The sequence below is a fragment of the Bison bison genome, unplaced genomic scaffold (genome assembly GCF_000754665.1).
Source record: "Bison bison bison isolate TAMUID 2011002044 unplaced genomic scaffold, Bison_UMD1.0 scf7180017864327, whole genome shotgun sequence".
Classification (NCBI taxonomy): domain Eukaryota; kingdom Metazoa; phylum Chordata; class Mammalia; order Artiodactyla; family Bovidae; genus Bison; species Bison bison.
The window spans coordinates 7,885,714-7,890,916 of NW_011494899.1; the positions used below are offsets into that span (position 1 = coordinate 7,885,714).

The 5,203-nt window shown below is 43.8% G+C and overlaps 1 long non-coding RNA gene across 1 annotated transcript in view; it reads left to right on the forward strand.

The window, feature by feature from the left end:
- Positions 1-4,400, forward strand: part of LOC104998338 — a 22,635-nt gene extending 18,235 nt beyond the window's left edge. Inside the window, exon 3 of the long non-coding RNA XR_826447.1 lies at positions 4,052-4,400. This is a non-coding gene — a long non-coding RNA (uncharacterized LOC104998338). The remainder of the gene's footprint in view (positions 1-4,051) is intronic.
- The last annotated feature ends 803 nt before the right edge of the window (positions 4,401-5,203 follow it).

Genomic DNA, 5,203 nt, shown 5'->3' on the forward strand with positions numbered 1-5,203 from the left:
AGCAGAGACATTACTTTGCCAACAAAGTCCATCTAGTCAAGGCTATGGTTTTTCCTGTGGTCATGTATGGATGTGAGAGTTGGACTGGGAAGAAGGCTGAACGCCGAAGAATTGATGCTTTTGAACTGTGGTGTTGGAGAAGACTCTTGAGAGTCCCTTGGACTGCAAGGAGATCCAACCAGTCCATTCTGAAGGAGATCACCCTGGGATTTCTTTGGAAGGAATGATGCTGAAGCTGAAACTCCAGTACTTTGGCCACCTCATGCGAAGAGTTGACTCATTGGAAAAGACTCTGATGCTGGGAGGGATTGGGGGCAGGAGGAGAAGGGGATGACAGAGGATGAGATGGCTGGATGGCATCACTGACTCGATGGACGTGAGTCTGAGTGAACTCCGGGAGTTGGTGATGGACAGGGAGGCCTGGCGTGCTGCGATTCATGGGGTCGCAAAGAGTCGGACACGGCTGAGTGACTGATCTGATCTGATCTGGCTGTTGCAGTTACTTGTGGGGTTCTGTGGGGAGGACAGAGGCTCCAGGGCTGTCAATAGGTCAAGGAAATAGAGGAGGGGACAGGAGCCGAGGTTCATACCTGCATCAGTTGTTGAGTACATGTTGCAGAAAGATTATATAAATGGATCATGGTGGACGGTGAAGAACCCCTAATGAGTGTCCCTAATGTTCTTAAGATTTATCAATTAATCAAAAACCCTCTACCTACCTAGATGAGATTTCAGGGCCAAGAAGATTTGCCTTTAACTTTTTTTTTTTGGCCATATGTCTTAGCATGTGGGATCTTAAGTTCCCCAACCAGGGATGGAGCCCATGTCCCCTGCAGTGGAAGTGTAGAGTATTAGCAACTGGACCACCCAGGGAACTCCCTTTAACTTTTAAGAAAGATCTTCATAAAAACTGAACAGCTTGAGGCCATGACCTTGACAGCCAGATGGAAAACCCAGCCAGTGGTGTGCTAGAGTACCTTGTACCTATTTGTAAGAGGTGATTGTGAAATATTCAGGAATTTTGTGAGCCTAACAACCATTGGTAGTTTAAAACCAGTCTTGGGAAGAGCACGGACACCATAGAAATTGGCCAATGCTAAAACTGGGGCTCTCTCTGCCCTGTGAGTTGTTTTACCAGCCCTTCACTGCATCCAGCTTTGATCACTGTTAGCTTCTTATCCAGGATTGTGGCTAAATTAAATGTGTGTGTCTTAAAAAGAATTTTTTTTTCTCCTTTTTTTTTTTTTTTTGGATTGTGGATACAGTGATTAGAGTCATTAAAACCTGTCTTTCTGTCTCCCTTCACAGAGGTTTTCTTTATAGCTGCTATGAATTTGAAAGATGCAAATCCCTGCAGAGCTATCTGGCAGGATTCCATTCCCCCAAGTCCTGCAGGTCCTGGCAGGGCCCAGCTCTGCCTGTCTTCCTCAGAACCACTTCAGGGTGTCATGGTGCTGCTTCAAGAGTGTTTGTCTTCATGAATTGCCTCTTTGGGGGCTTTGGGCAATTCTTGAAGGACTTTGAAAGCTTGGTTGGAATCCTGGTTGTGCCACTTGGTAACTCTGTGACTGGGCAAGTTACCTAACCTGACTGAACAGTTTAACTTCTGGGCTTAACTAGAACCTAAGGAAGTTTAAGCGTTAAGGTACCACACTTGTGTGAGCCTCTCACTGGGGAGCCTTAGGCAGGTTGTAATTTTGTTTAATGTTTGTTTGGCTGCACCTGGTCTTAGTTGCAGCGTGCAGGATCTTCTACCTCCGATGTGGCGTGCAGGTTCTTTGGTTGCCACATGTAGATATTTTAGCTGCAGCATGTGAACTCTTAGATGCGGCCTGCAGGATCTAGTTCTCTGACCAGGGATCGGACCCAGGCCCTCTGCATTGGGAGCACAGAGTATTAACCACTGGACCTCCAGGGAAGTGCCTGCATTTTCTATTTTAATCTCATCATCTAAACCCAACCCCTCACCCCTACCACAAAGTACATCATCTTCAGAGATTCACACAACTTGGATCAGCTACTACTTGTGGAAGTGAATCATGCAACACATGTAAAAGGCTTAACCCAGGGCCTGACCCATTGGAAGAGCTTCATTAAAGTCCCTATTGTAATGCAGATGCTTTCCCTCTATCACCATACATCCCATGTCATTTTTCTCCTGTCACAAAATGTCAGCACTCGTCCACATTCTGTTCGTAGTTTGCTTCTCCTCCACCCACCATGCTGGCTTCTTGCCAATCACTTGCCACTTGGCCAAATTTATTCCAAGAGGTGCCACATGCAGCGCCTCACTGCCGCGATTGTAATGGTGAGAAAACAATTTTTAGCAATCAGTTCTTCATCTCCTTGCAACGTGACAGCAAGGAGAAACCATAAGTGAATTGCCCAAGGCTCCTTGGTGTGATGGGGAATCAAAAACATATTAATACTTAACAAAACATCCAACAGGACAGGAAAACAAAGGGCAATTGAGGCAAGGCTCTGATGCTCTGCCAGTTGTTAAAATAAAAGGCTGATTGTCAGTCCACCGTGAGGTAGAGAGCTTCCCTTAAGAGCATGAGTATCTCAGAATTATCAAAAGCCTCTAAGTCCCCTTAATGATGGGTTTTTAGCACAGGTAGAGGGAAGGTAAACCACATTTAGTGCATTTGGCACTACAGGTGTAACAAGAATTTCAGAGCCATATGCCTTTACTCATGGTGAGTTAGGGAGTGGTTGGTGTGCCTGTGAGCCCGACGTGCACTCCTTCCCTGAGCTGGAAGAAGGGACCTTGAGTCAGATGAAACTTAGGTGCAGTCATTACTAACAGACTGTTGTATGCAAGGCACCTGGAGTGGTGCTTTCTATTACACAGTGTTGAAAGCTGTCCAGTCAGGTGGAGAGAGTGAGGCCATTGGGATCAGATGAATCTCATTTAATCCAGGCACTGCTTTGTGTTGTTATATGATTTAGACTGTTTCTGCAACCTCTGATCCTTAAGTTTCCTCATCTGTAAAATGGGAAAAATACCGCTCACATTGAAAAATTGCTAAGTTTGTAATAAATGTTCATTTTCTTACCCCCTTCTGAAAGCATAGAATCCAAGTGCAGTTTTGGTATTCTCAGAAACTGTTCATGTAGCTTTTCTGAGTCTTGTATTATGTTAATAGTTGAAACATTTTGTCCTGTTATATTTTTGTGGCACAAGAATTAGAATATTTAGATGAGTATGATAAAGAATCCACCTGCATGCAGGAGACCCGGGTGTGATCCCTAGGCTGGAAGATCCTTTGAAAGAGGAAATGGCAACCCACTACAGTATTCTTGCCTGGGAAGTCCCATGGACAGAGGAACCTGGCAGGCGACAGCCAATGGGGTTGCAAAGAGTCGGACACGACTGAGCAACTAACACTTTCACTCTTTCAAAAAAGATTACACATAGTTCCAACATGTAGTTATAGCTTCTGTTAAAATCCTTGGAGATAACCTTCCAGAATATTTTTATGCATATAAATACTTGTATTATTGCAATTTAATTATATGATGCATATTATTCTATAACCTGCTTTTTAAAAAAGATGATAGATCTTATTTATAGGAATCCTTGGGAAAAATCTCTTCCCTGACAAGCCAGGTAACAACTCTTCCTTGTCGTAGGAAACAGTTGAGATTAACACACTATTACAATTGACGATCGTTATTAAATAAGTTATAGTAAAACTTCAGTGCCCTTTTCCCAGAGAAAGGCCATATAGCTGCTACAATGAAAGAAAACAAGTGACATTTACAAATCCCATTGCTGAAACTCCTTTGTTTAGAAATCATGTTGGTTTTTTTTTTTTAAACAATTTTATAAAAACTATAAAGAAACTTGTCCCTTTGCATTCAAAACAAGGCAAAAAGAGATTTGTAATTGGATATTGTCCTTGATCAAGCTGCTATATCAAAATACCATGGACTGGGAAGCTTAAACAATGGACGTTTATTTTCTCACACTTCTGGAGAATGGAGGTCTGAGATTAGGGGACCAGCAGATCTGGTTCCTAATAAAAATGTCATTCCTGTCTTGCAGATGCCCAGCTGCCTTCCAGCTGCAACCCTGCATGGTGGAGAGAGAGTGTGCTCTGGTGTATTCTTCTGCTTATAAGGACATTAATCTTAACTGTGGGGCTGTACTGTCATGACACTCTCATGACCTCATCTAAACCTAATTACCTCCAAAAGCCTGCCTCCCAATACTATCACACTGAGAGTGAGGGCTTCAACATGTGGATGATGGGTAAGGGTAGAAACATCTAGAACAGAACAAATACTGTTATAGACCCAGAACACCTTCACTAAAGAAGATAATGGACTTCTCTGGTGGCTCAGATGGTAAAAGAACCTGCCTGCAATGCATGAGACCTAGGTTCGATACCTGGTTCAGGAAGATTCTCTGGAGGAGGGAATGGCAATCCAATCCAGTATTCTTGCCTGGAGAATTCCATGGACAGAAGAGCCTAGCAGGCTACAGTCCATGGAGTCAGAGTCACACGTGACTGAGCAACTAACACTTTCACTCTTCTGTAGAGAAAATAATAAAAGGGAGCAAATTACCTCTACCCGAACACGGTACTGGCACTTAGAAAATGCTCCATGTTTGTTAGATTCCTGTTCTGCCCCCATTCCTCACAACAGTGGTATGAAACATCCACAGGCTTTGGAATCAGACCAGGGTTTGAACACTGGCTTATTATCATTGAATACTGGCTTTATTTATCATTATCACTGGCTTATTTGAACACTGGCTTATCATTTGGTGGAGCATCTTGAAGCCTCGTTTTATATTTGAGGATGTCCCTTCCTGGGATAGGGTGACTATCCACTCTTCTTTTAGGGCTCTGGCCCATACCTCAAGGATTTATCTCTGTATAAATTTCACATTTCCTGAGCAATAGAAATTTCTTAGACATGTAGTTATCTGCAGCTGCTAAGTCGCTTCAGTCGTGTCTGACTCTGTGCAGCCGCATAGATGGGACCCCACCAGGGTCCCCTGGGATTCTCCAGGCAAGAACACTGGAGTGGGTTGCCATTTCCTTCTCCAATGCACAAAAATGAAAAGTGAAAGTGAAGTCGCTCAGTCGTGTCTGACTCTTAGCGACCCCATGGACTGAAGCCTACTAGGCTCCTCCATCCATGGGATTTTCCAGGCAAAAGAGTACTAGAGTGGGGTGACATTGCCTTC